A 13,960-nucleotide genomic window follows, 5' to 3' on the forward strand; every position below is an offset into this window, starting at 1 on the left:
CTATACATTCAGATAATGACACTGATCAAGGACTTCAGTGAGCTGTAGTAACGAAGGTCGTCTTTCGAACATTTCTCTCCTCTCACTTCAAAAAGAAAATGGATTGAGAGAAACATATATCTGATGTAAAATCAAGTCCACTGCTTTTCCTCCATTTCCTTTTCCAAATGTGTAAGGCATGAAATGCTATAAAATTGACAATGATTATTGGAGGGAGCAATATCCTCTCTGTGTCGGGAAAGGGTTTTGTCGAGCAGATACCAAAGCATTACAAGGGAAATGATTTCCTCTTGAAGAGGGCTTCAGATGCCGCTATTGATCTAAAATCTTCAAACTGAAAGTAATTCTGCGGATCTTATAAATCCATCTGACGCTATAAACGTTAGATTTCATGAAGGCGTGACAGTACCTCCTGTATACTTGCTGAAGCAGTGTTTAAATTAAACCTGTTTTTTAGTTTAACCATGAACCGTGTCTACCCTCAGGTGCCTTCTGAGCAGAGCCATCTGCACAACCACTCTTCCTCAACGATAATCTCAGCTTCCCTCCTAATCTGCATATTTTGATAGTTTCAATTTCATGACCGTATGGTATTTATCTAGATGACTGACCTTCCCTCCTCTGTCCTCTGACCCGTCGATAACTGTTTAGGTGTTGTTAAACTGACCTTTCCCTTGTTCTTTATTATGGTGATTGGACAGCAGGCAGGCTGCTTCACCAACAGTAATGAATGAGAGGAGAGAGAGAGAGAGAGAGAGAGAGAGAGAGAGAGAGAGAGAGAGAGAGAGACAGACAGAGAGAGAGAGAGAGAGAGAGAGAGAGAGAGAGAGAGAGAGAGAGAGAGAGAGAGAGAGGGGGAAGAGACGCTGGCAGTCCGGCACATTCACAGACAATCTATTTCAGCAGCACTTAGCTGGAGTTGCTGACGCTTTGTGCACTTACAAATAAAGACGTCAATACATACATTTACAGTTGTAACGTACGGCGTGGGTTGTACAGCCATTGTTTAAAAATGTCATCACTCCTAAATGAGCAGCCTGTCAAATGAGAATCAGGAGCATTGTACTATAATTATCGCGTCCTGTTCGGATATGTGTGCTTCATATAACAAACATGTTTCACCCTGGAACTTCAGCATACTTCAGTCATCTTAACTTTTCACTGGGTTAAATGACCTCCCATTCCCAAGGGGTTTTGATTAGTCAGGGTTCTTTGTATTTCAAGAGGAAAGCGCCCTGTTATTGTGTCTGTGGCAATGCTGTAAAGTATTTGAATGTGCTCTCGAGAGGTACGTCCTGGGGAGTGAGCAGTATAACTGTCACATCTTCTCTGCCTGGTTGAACCTCTGCTGTGAGAGGTTAAAGGTCATGGAAGGAAGAGGCCTCACTTCTATCTGGAGCCCAACTGACCAAACCACAGGCCAAAGACTTTTATCAAGCGCTGCCAACTGTAAACACGTTTTACATGGTTGTATATCTCACCTTCATCTCTCAATACAATGATCTGTTGGGGTGATGGGAAATGGGCCTGTTGTCTAGTATATTCATATTAAATTGGAAATGCTATTAGTATGTCAGCTGAAATGAGAACACAAATATGTTTTGCATTTAAACAAAAAGTAATGTTGCACCAATCCATTTCTTGTTCATTATTGTATCAATTTAAAATGTTTGAACAAAAGACATCTCTGGGTGAGCCACCAGGAAAATAAATGTGCTTTGAATATGTGTCCCAATCTGTGAGATAGAAATATTTATCAAAATGATCTACCATAAGTTACTTTATATCCCCTTATCTGATAAATAACTCTACCATAAATACTTGAATAGAAATTTGTCGTATTCGTATTTGTTTGGGTCTCTCCAGAATCACTGATTCACCTATAAAGGGAACCAAGACATCCTTGATGGCATAACCTGATCTCCCTGCACGCAGACGCACCGTTAACCACCGTGTTCTTGGTAACTTCAGCTTTCGAGTCTGCAGTCAGTTATTGTCACAGTCATGCTGATGAAAGAAGAGGATATGACTGGAAACAAAACAACAAAAAACGTTTGATTTGCGATATGCAAATAAGCTCACCGTCTCCAGAGATGGATGCCCAATGAAACAGACAGTAGATCATAATACAAAATATTAAAAAATACATATTAATATGTAAATGTTCCGATTTTGTTTATTCTGTTATTTCCTCCAAGGAGAAAACAAGATATCTCATTTACAAAACAGATCTATATTACTGTAGCAATAAATACACATTTTCATTAATGCTAGACTTAAAAGCGTTCTTACCATCTTTTTAAATATTAAAGAGACTTCCTTACAGACAACAAGGGAAAAACACAGCCCTGACAGCAGCACAAGGGAAAACACCCACTCGTTATTAATGAGAACATACTGAGAGTGTGTGACTGCAGAAACATCCCCGGGTGTGGTAGGAAGTCAGAGAGGCTATCCAAACATCTGACACAACTTCCCTTCCTCGCTAACAGCTGAGGGATGCAGGCGACACGTGCTGCATGGGACATGATGGAAAGAGGAGACAAACAGAGTGGGTATTCCAGCAGAAAAAGGAGGCAACTATCATTGGTGCGCAGACAGCTCATCATAGCCCACCCTCAGACAACCTTTAATTACACTGGCATTCAATCCGTCGTGCAGGCAGCGGACACATTCATTCCTGTGTCAGTCATCGCAGAGGGAAGGGAGGGAACGTCACCGTGTTACTGTGGAGTCACACCACCAAGAAACCCATTGACACAGCTTCACATGTTCTGTCTCTCTGAGGGACAAACATGTATAGGTACAACTTACAATAATTTGCAATGGCTGGAAGCATGCTTTAATCACCAGGCTGTGTGCATGTGTGTGCGTGTGTGTGTGTGTGTGTGTGTGTGTGTGTGTGTGTGTGTGTGTGTGTGTGTGTGTGTGTGTGTGTGTGTGTGTTAGAGCAAGTTAGCTTCGAGGGGTGATTAGATATCAGCACACTTGCAGAACAAAAGGTCATTTTAATGTTTATTGTTTCTACAAATTCTCAACTACTAAAACTACTTTGTTCGGGAAGAGGGGATATTTACAGTGATAATTGGGGGTCATGGCGCACATTAAATTACAGCAATTTAGAGCCTCAACAATGGATGCGGATCATTTTTTTTGTTATTTTCTCATTTTATGTACATAGAAGAGAGATCTGAAATACAAGTATTAGAACCAAAGCGGTGATGAAAAGTTTAAGTATCACTGGGACAAAAATAAAGGAGTTTAGATGTTTTATGAGGAAGATGTAAAGTGCTAAATAATTTAACTAATTTCTATGGTACACAGAAATTATTCCCCATCGGCATGACAATAACCACAGTGTTAACATTTATATTATGTACTTTCGTCCTCAATTTCAATTGGGACGACTTAATGGGAAAAGAATTTGAACCACTATCTAAATGGAATTTCACAGCATTGGCGACAGTGAATACATTAACAAAGCTAAACGATGTGATGCCTTCTGGGTTTCTAACCTTTGGCAAAAGAGGAAGTCAGGAAATATCGCCTGGTTACATAAGACAACAGGATTGAGTTTGGTTGAGATATTTAGTGTTGAATATTTCACGAGGGAGACTGCTCATCCCTGACCCGGACACTCACAGGTTGCGTTTGGTTTTATCAGGCAAAGACACATGGAGCTCATCCAAATCCCAGCGTACAGACTGCTGACACGGCACTGCCACAGCACAATGCATCTCCACTGGTAGCTATCATTAGCAGCCTTTGACACAGATGGCAATGATTAAAAGGAAATATAGTTCCTTTATGATGGCGCTCGATATGAAATCAAAATATTGTGTAAAACCGGAAAACAACAAAACAAACAGGCTGTAAATGTGTCAAAAAAAATATTTAACAACTGCAGTAAAATACTTTGGGGAGAAGTTGACTTAGTATTCAACACACTCTTTACAGACATATTTCTCCTGTGGGACAGATTGAATGTGATACTATATGCTGTAAATTGAAGGTGAGTTGTCACATCTCTGTTATATATCCCAAACATGCAGCCAAAAAGCTGCAGCAAAATGCCATCCTTTTAATAGTTTACTTCGCCTGGAGCTAAAAAACTTACTCTGTATTAATCTGTGTTTATAATCAGACGTGACACAGTGAATCAATACTCCTAGTGCTCACAGAACATCAGCCCCGAAAGGCTGCTCCAAGGCTGCTGTGATCCACAGCCTCTGGAAGCTGTCTGTGCTGCCGTTAAGAGCACAGCAGCAGCATGCCCTGAGGATACATGCGTGGAAAAAAAAAAAAGTCTGTTCAGGGACACATCCATTACATCAATGGAGAGAAATTGCTGGAGGAAGCGAGTGTCCAGGGTAACCGGTGTTACGGCTGTTGCATTTCTTTCGCTCTAATGATGTCAGTATCAAAGGACGACATGAAGGGAAGTCCTTACCACTGTTGTTAAACTGTAACTGCAGGATTTTCATGACAGGGCTGAGAGATGGGTGATAAGAAAATATATTAGGCGATGGTAACATGTTCTCACACCGTTTATGAGGGGTTGCTATCTCTTTAATACCTAAGGCTGGATTAGGCCATTGTGGCTAATGTATATGGCTATTTGGGGATTTTTTTAAACAATGTGACAAAGTGAGTCAAAGCAACATAAAGTAGTGATTTGTCGATTATCCAATTCACTGGATTACAATAAAACACATAACCCTGTCAGTTTATTTTAGAGGCTCCATTTTTTTAAATATGTATTCATTTGGCAGATGCATTTGTCCAAAGCAACGAATGAGGTACACAATGTTTGATGTTTTTAGTAATGCAAGGAAATTAATGTTCATTTTTAACCTTCCTCTCGACTTTAAAAACTGGAACATCCGCCTCTTAATATCTTAATGGAACTTCTTATGAACACAAATCCCAGATAAAGAGACAGAACTGCACTTAGCAACGAGCACCTTTATGAACCATGGCGCGAGTTGCCTTTCTGGTGTTTTGTCTTTATGCTGAAAACATATAAACATAATTGTAGGACGAGAAAAAAAGATAAAAGACCCTCATCTGCTCTCCCAAAACCTCAGACTACTTCCAACCAAAAGCAAAATCACTGAACTCTTTCTTAATCGATGTTGCAGAACATATCCCAATATACTTTGATTAAAATTTAAAATGAAGATAGAGGCTTTTATCAACCACACTGTTTTGCCTACCATGTTGTATTTTAATGTACAGCTGCTACCTTGGCCAGGCGTCTCTTGTACAATAGATTTTGGATTTCAATGGGACTTACTTGTTAACACAAAATAAAGTAACAGGTCAATGCAATGAAGTTACGAATTAAACTGTCAGAAAAAAAATGACAGCATGTCAACTGAAGGATAAATTGTATATCCATTAGGAACACAGGGGAACTTTTTAACCAATATACTGTATATCACTATTTCAGTATCACATGCCGCATCTACTCAAAACAATATCAGCATTGCAGAGCTCCGTCCTGTGATCAAACTGAGCTATGTTGTTATTCTGAAACCAAAACAGATGAAGGGCTCACGAGAGCAGAAAGTAGCTCAGTTGATTATTCATAACAATACCATCCGGGAAACAAGGTTGAGTAATGATGCCTATCCTTGCAGTCACTATGGGATGCTGTAGTAATGCATCATCCGATATGACTGGTGTGATGATCCATGTGGACTGGTGAATCATCACAGTGGGACTGACCTGCTGGACTGGAAGGGACCACAGTTTAAGGATAAACAATCTGTGTACATTACAACCAATAAAAATCACTTCATCCTTCATGCTGGCTACCTTACAGTTTGAAGATGTACAGATGCAGGGCAGCACATCAAGCATTTGTAATCATTATCATTGTGGCTCAAAAATGGCCAAGATAATAGATGTTTCTGTAACTCCTGAGGATAAGCTGCAGTCATTTGTACAGCGGCTAATTAAACAATTCCTTCAAGAACGCCATAATGAGCTCAAGGTTCAGTTGGACTAACGTGAGCCTGTCTTCTAAAACAGTGGTAGGGAACAAATTCATAACTTAAGGTTAACTTGGAGGTTTTCCCCATGCAGTCACATTTGCCTTAGTCCTCAGGCACAATCCAACAGATGGAAAAAATGTTAGAGTGAATGAAATATGTTTTTAGAATATAACTCCTATATGAAGCATTTTTCCAAATCGGCTGCGAAAAGGCCTTAGCTGAAAAGTAATATTAAAATTAAATAAATAAAAGTAAATAATCTCATGGGCAAGCTGATGTTTCTATACCATCTCTAAAATATCAATATCCTCACAATTATAATGTATACATTGTATCATATATTCATAATAGCACAACACACAAAGATACACACAGAATCTCTCCCGTACGCACACAGACAGACACACTTGTCATTCCTCTGCCCTGCCGTGACCTATAGGCTTTGCCGGACCAGGAAAGCTAGATGAGGGCGGATTTAAAGTGAAGATAAGCATAAAAAAAACTGCCTGGACAGCATCCGGCACCGAGACAACGAAAAAAAAATCCTCCAGCTTCTTGTGCCAAGGCCTTTCCTGCTTTGGGTAAAAGCTGCAATAATGGCAGCAGCGGGTTTGACCTTAACTCTTTAATTTTGTCCGTGTACGCAGGGACATTTGGAAAAAGTGAGACGTTTTGCTGACCTCTATCCTCGTATGGGCCTAGGAATTGATTAACGGTCTTTTCACACAGGACAGGCCCGCCACGCCTGTCCTAGCTGCCTCTGCAGGATCCAAGAGGAACCCTTTTCTCCCTGGACAGAAGAACTGGGACAGAGGGCAGACCGGGCATCATCTGCCCTTTAAAAGACAACTAGAGGGGAAGTCTTGCATCACGCAAATGGTTGAGAAGACTGAGTTATACTTTTTTAAACTTAATTTTCCAGTCGTGTCTTCGCAACCAAAAGGTGAATTAATAGTTTGTTTGTAAGGGGTGAGAGAAAAGAGGAACAGCAGCTCAACAAGGATTACTAAAGCGGGAAAGCAGAGATTCTTCTCCAGGGGAAACCGACTCATCAAGCCAGAATAATACAACAGAGTGAAGTCAGTGGTGGGTGTAACACAAAGCGCACACAGATTTTCTGTTGGGGCTGCTATTGTAGAATAGCTAGCTATAGTAGTATGTGAGGCACAGTTTGAAGTGCTGGCCAAGAGAGGAGCAAAGGTGTGAATAATAGAACTAAGGCTGCCACTTGCAGTGGGCCTTGACAAGCCAGCTACTGATGGAAAGATAGGAATCACTTACAAAGGAAATCTTTATTAGCTAACAAACCTTCTTCAAACAGAATATCATCTGCAATGTAAAACAACTCAATAGAGCGAAGCTTAACTCAAATCTGTGACTGCAGGAGCAAAAATAACAGTCGAATCAGATGGCAACATGTGTCATTGATTTACAGAGAGGCTTTTGTGATGTGACATATATTGCCATTGTATTAAATAGCACATGCCGGCTTCTTGACACTTCTGTCTGTTATAGCTGCTAATTGCGGGAGAAAAACTGAGAGTACACAAAAGCCGTGCTGTGCTCCTGGCATCAAGCGTGATATGAAAGAAAGCCACAAGTGCTCTTCTGCTACTTTGGACCCGACAACAAAGTCTTGAGCGATTAGTCAAAATGTGTTCTCTTGCTGTAGTATGAATGCTCAAACTGGCAGGCACACAATGATTCGGTGAGTTTGAGGGTTTTAAAAAAATGTTTTTATAATTTACGAAATATACAACAGGTCCACAATCTTTGAGACACAGTTTTCCTGTTAAATATTACATTTATTTGTTTCAATCTTTACGTAAACCGATTTTAAATGTATTGTAACACAGTTAGATAAATGATTTATTTGGTGTAAAAACTTGCTTGTGACAGTACCCGCTTGTATTATTATACCAGCAGGGCTAGCAAATACATGAATTTCTGATTCAGATCATTATACTTGATTGTCCCTCAGGGAAAACCTGTCTCTGGCTTTATTTCATAGTCGATTATCCATAATTACAAAAAGCCATGTAAATAGATACATAGCACAGGGAAACTAAAAGAAAAGGACTACTTGATAATGAAAAAGACCCTAACAACTGCACAAACAACAAAGCACTCTCATCCGATCCAACACCCAAGGGCTTTCTCAAGTGGCAGTGAAGACATCTTGCACAGCTCCTGCGGTCAACAACACGCTATTGCTATGTTAAGTTGACTGACACAGGAATAAATGAATGTTCACAGCGATTTTCATCACACTGCTGAGAGTTCAACCATGTAGGTTCAGGAATTTAGTTCAACATGGTTCTCACCATAAGTGCGAATCTGACATTCTGTAGAGAGATGTCATATATTTCTTACTAAGAAAGAGCATCTGAGCTTTTTGAGGCAGCTGAAAGAGCCCTGGCTGTCCACAGAGTTGCCAAAGTAACTGACTTAATCAATAGGCTGAACTGAACAAACAAAATGTCAGTAAATGTATTTAAATCTATTTACAAAGTAACCTAAAGTTTCCTTACACATGACATAATAATTCCAGTGACTTCCACAGTGAGTCATACAGCTTAGTGAATCAACCCTGGTATCAGATTGGTACTTCATACATGGCCAAAACCCAAAGCACAAGTATCAGGACTGAAAAAGTTGGTTCGCAGCATCCCAAATGATTATTTGCATACAGAAGAACATTATTGTGCAGTCGAGTTCGCTGCTTTGTGCTGCTTCACCACCTCGTGCAAACTATTGCCTTTTATGTTTGTAATAAAAGGTCAAACCCCTGCTTCACATATCTGAGTAACATACTTTGGCAAAGGAAGAGGGAAGCTGACCTAATAACAGTGCCCTAACTGACCCACCACACAGCAACCCCTACAGGCTTCTGTGTCTGACACTTAAAGGTAAATTACGAGAACAAACGGTCTCCATAATAAAAAAATGATAAAAGCTACTCTACTTGCGTTTATTCTGTCATGGTGGCTTTGGAAGCTGGTTCAAAACTCTCTTTTTACAGCAGTCAGTTTAGCACTGCAGTGAATTGAACCTGGTCCACAAAGGTGGAAGCTTTAGATTATTGAAGAAATCCTTCACATCCAGTGCAACTCATCCCAACCACCACTATTCATATTACAAACACGTCAAATAAGATTTTATAGGGAAGAGACCTATAAGTTTGCAAAATACAAATAGTAGTCACTCTGTTATCCTTGGAGGAAGAAATCTATCACACAGAATTATATCTCCATGGTGAGGTGATGAATTACCCATTGTGGTGGCAAGTTTAACAGTAATGGTAAAAAAAAAAAAATCCGTAAATGAAAAATGACCCAGTAAGCTATCCACACTATGACTTCTACTCACGGCCAGTGTTACAATAGATGCTAAAGTCTTTAAGGTCATCGCCTTTGTCTTGCAATGCCTTACAGTTCTATAAGAACCTGAATCAGCTTTTCGCTCTGCAGTAGGAACCGCTCAGAATGACTAATGTCTCGGTGCAGGAACAATCTCCAGCAGGGAGTTGACCACTTACTCCTCTCCCAGCGCATCAGAGAGCAGCACAGAGATGAGTTCCTGTGAAGCAGAGCATCCGCATTTAAAATCTAATCATCCTGTCCCCTTGTCAATGCTTCAGCCTGCGTGAGGCTGTAATTAGTGGGATGGCCGTGGAAGTGCTAATTAGCATCTCAGCTAAGTTTGACTAACTTAACCACAGTGCTTCATGCACTTCATACACCACACACTTCTAAATAAGTGTGCTTTAAATCTGGACCAATTACTGAAGATTATCTTACCTGCAGCTCCAGTACAAACATTTGGTTGTTTTTTTATAGTGACCTCTCTTTATGGTCGTAGAGTTTGTAGAAATAAATGTTTTTTTCATTTCCTTCTCTCACAGCTGCCCCTTCATTTTAGACCAATTATATATGTTAAGATAACAATATATTAATGTGGAATGGTAACGCTCCGTGCCTCTCTCATTTACTCATCTTTGCTGGGTGCTAAGAAGCTGCCAGATGGCAGACAGAGACAGGTGAAAGAAAACGGTGTCAAGTTGCTATTCTGCTGGTTGTGAAACATGATTGTAGCTTGTGAAGAAGGTCTTCGCATGGTTGGCTTGTTAAAAGTGTTCGTTGGTATATTAAGTAGCTGTAACAGGCATCAGTGTGGTTGTAATAGCGTACAGTACGTGTTGCATTAGGTGTGTGTGTGTGTGTGTGTGTGTGTGTGTGTGTGTGTGTGTGTGTGTTTGTGTGTGTACAATTCATGGTTGAAAGAATTCCTTTGTGAATGAATACGGCAGGGTTTGTTATTCCAATGTTGTAGCTATATTCAAAGTCATGTACTGTATGATTTATGCAGTTTCTTTTGTATATGATCTTGAAGGTCCTGCACATCTATGGTAAACCTACAGATGGTGAGAGCACGTGCAAATGTATGTATTTCATTGACATCTTTCTAACACTATCAGGGAGGATAACTGACACCTTTGTCATTCTTTAGTCAACCTTCAACCTGAAAAATAGACTACTTAGAAGTGAGTACACATGTGAGGGGTGCGCAAGGCCTTCAATCTGTTGTTCACTGCGAGTTATTTAATCGTACACAGTTTGTTATATTCCAGCACCATGCAACCAGATTACCAGGTTTTAGATCCATATAGGTTTTCCAGTGTTGATCTTGTTGGGTTTTTTTAAGGCTATGTTGGCTATCTCATAATATTTTTCTCAACTGACTCGACTGGGCACTACAGTCCACAGATTTATTAACAACAAGGAAAAATAATAGTTCCTGATTCTAAAGTTCTTAAAATTTCATGTAAACTATTCATTATATACAGGGAGCAGTGAGTTAGTTCCTGATTACTTACCTACATAAGTCTCAGTAAAAATGTTGTAAAGTATTTACCATATCATGAATTACATTAAATGGCATCTACAATTCATTTAGTTTCATGTTAGCGCATATTATTTAGCCCAAAACTAGAACTGACACTAGAACTCTCATTTAGGAGAAAGGTCAGCTTTGAACTTGAAGCAAACTTTCACAGTCAGCGTTGAAACGCAAGGAAGAAAGCAATTTACAGACCCAGTATCGTGAATTCATGAGTGATAGAAATGGGAGAAAAACGAAAATAATCTAATGTGAAACTTTTACGTCCAAGTTGAAAGTACTGTTGTCTGATGAAACGATGTCTCAGTGGAAGTCAGCGCAACTTCCCCGGGAGCTGTCAGGACAACGGTCTGATGCAAACTGATGTTGAAAATGTCTGTTCGAAAACCAGATGAATCCCTTTTTTGGGGGGTTTTAACCCCTTCAATATTTAATAATTCAACATTTATAAGATTTCGAGACTATGGTTCGTAAGAGTCATTGTGGTCTGTGATGTTGGATGTTGAGTCATGCTTACAGAGCTCTTTCTTCCTCTCTGTTTGTTTCCCTGCACTCCGGCTATCGGCTGTAATGATAATTACTGATAGGAAGCAGTGGAAGTAGGCAACAGTCCAAAAAGCTCCTCCACCTGTCCAGGAAGCTGACCTTTTGTGTGATACTGTAGATCACAAGAGCAGACAATAGCCCACTGGCTTAGTGGTCCACTGAGTGATTAATGCATCTCATTAGCTGGAGGAGTTGAAACTGCTGAGAAGGACGCAGGCACTTTTTCTCCGTATGTCAGTGCGTACACTCTTTATTCGCCTTGCCTTTTCCTACGTTGTCGCCAGCACTGCAATTGTCCTCTCTCTCGCTGCCCTCTCTTCCCACACCCTCCTTCATCAATCAACCTCTCCTCGAAGTTTTAAAATCCCCAAATCCCTCAACTCATCGAGTTCTTTCTCTCTTAGGATTTTGTTCCTCATGATTATTAAGATACCTCTCCTGCCCCTGCACTGTAACTGTTTAGTTCTCTTTTGCTTTCTGTCCGTCACTCGTTCTCCCTCCGTCTTTAATGCGACTGCACTGAACACCATTCTTTCAATCCGCTGGGGTCCCTTCCCAGGAGAGTAACTGCAGTAATAAGAGCAGAGAGGCTCTGAGACGTATACAGCCAGCGCCCTGCAGGGCGCCAGCCTGAGAGCCACGAAGCCCCTTAAACATAGCAAAAACAGTAAGCGCAGAAGTCATATGAGAAACCTTATAAACTAGATCTATAAACATGTGTTTCCACGAATCCTTACGACAGCAGCAATTCCTCTTTGAGACTACTGCGGAATATCAGCGTGACGTCATTACCAAAACAGACACATTAAAACAGCACGTTTTCAGTTCCTGTGTCTCCCTGAGGCAGTGCGCTCTCCTGGGACAGACTTGAAGCGACTGGAGATCGTTCCCTCATCCTCCAAAGTGTTGTCCGGTTAATTAACGAACAGTCAGCTCTTCTTGTACCACATTTCTGTAAGCAGACCTCCCGAGATATTCCCGAGCATCTGGCTAACCTCATACAATCAACACCTTTTCACTTTGAACAGCCAAAGAAAGCTTTTTATTTCAACACCGGAGATCAATTAACCATGAAGGTTACTGTGTGAAATTTGCCTTGGGGAAGGTATGCTTACTGTTGTGTGAAACAGAAGATTACTTTACTTTACTACTACAGACAGCAAAATGTGTGTATATACTGCCAAAAAAAACCCAACGTAACTTATACTGATAAATATTAAATTCAATGTTATGGGTCAGCGGTGCCCCTGTCTTACCACCAGTCAAATATACCATGATAATATACCATGATATTTCATGATAATTCAGATTGTGTTACAATGTGGGATATATTTTGAAGATTTGGCCAATGACAATTATTCTATTGGTTCTGATTCCCAGTTTCAATTTAATCCAGGCTGTATTTATGCTCAGAGAGATACATTGAGAATAGTTAACAAGTATACCAACTTTAAAATTAGAATTGATCAAAACCACCACAAAACTCACTTTCATGCACACACATAGCAAGAAAAATCAAAGAAAAAGATCTAAAATAAATAAACAAGTATATAAAAGTGCAAGGATGTGAGAAGAGAGTTGATTGAAACCATCATCCAAAAGAATTATGTACAGTTTGTCATTTTCTCAAAATATCAAGCTTGGAAACCGGTTGCAACCGGGATTTGAAAGCTGAAGGTTACGAGCCATTGAAATGTTAGCCAACAAAAACATCCGATTTTAAAATGTTTGTAAATTGTCTGTATATTTGAGCTCTCCTTACAATGATCTAACCCTTAAAACCTGTAGACTGTACAGGGTTTCAAGGATCGTACATTTAAGAATATTGAATCTAAAAAACAGCCTAAAAAGAAATACAATAATTGAGATGTATCATGTAACGTTGTCCTCAAGTCATCAAGGTCACTGGCCACTGCATAGTCAAAGACAATCCTGAGGACATTAGTGCCCTCTTTGTTAGCTTAAGTCCTGACTGCAAATGAGTTCAGCAGCATCTCTGAAAGAAACTTCAATGTATTTACTGTTGGAACCTGAAGCTGATAATACTTCCAATCGCCTTGTGAGAGATGAAATGATGAAATGACAGTTTGTTTGGGAGACCTTTACAAATAAACAAGACACAGTAAGTGTTTTCTCACATCAATAGAAGGTCAGAGCACATTTTGAAAGAGTACAGTGGTATCTTCAATCAAATCAATGTTGATATGTCTTATTGTATCTGAACTAACACACAGACTCGATGTCCAGTGACAGAAAATGTGAGAAAAGCAGTAAATCTTCATTTCAGAAAACCTTGAGCTATGTTTGGTGGTTTTACTTGACGAAGCAACAGAAGCAAGTAATCAATTAAAAACATTGGTTGTGAATTTTCTGGCAATCTAAAAATAGTGTCAGTGCAAATTATGGAGGATTGAAGCTTTTAAACAAACTTAAATCAGAGATAATTTGATCAGATTCTAAATTAGTGATGCACATAAAAACGAGTCACACTTTGATGAAAACAACATCCAAGAATC

General features: G+C 39.8%; 1 protein-coding gene across 1 annotated transcript in view; it reads right to left on the minus strand.

The window, feature by feature from the left end:
• LOC137796759 (kazrin-like) overlaps positions 1–13,960 on the minus strand; it is a 96,072-nt gene that overhangs the window by 23,977 nt on the left and 58,135 nt on the right. The window lies entirely within an intron of this gene.

Source organism: Clinocottus analis, unplaced genomic scaffold (assembly GCF_023055335.1).
Source record: "Clinocottus analis isolate CAN_PGR_092001 unplaced genomic scaffold, fCliAna1.0.p SCAF_3, whole genome shotgun sequence".
NCBI classification, from domain to species: Eukaryota; Metazoa; Chordata; class Actinopteri; order Perciformes; family Cottidae; genus Clinocottus; species Clinocottus analis.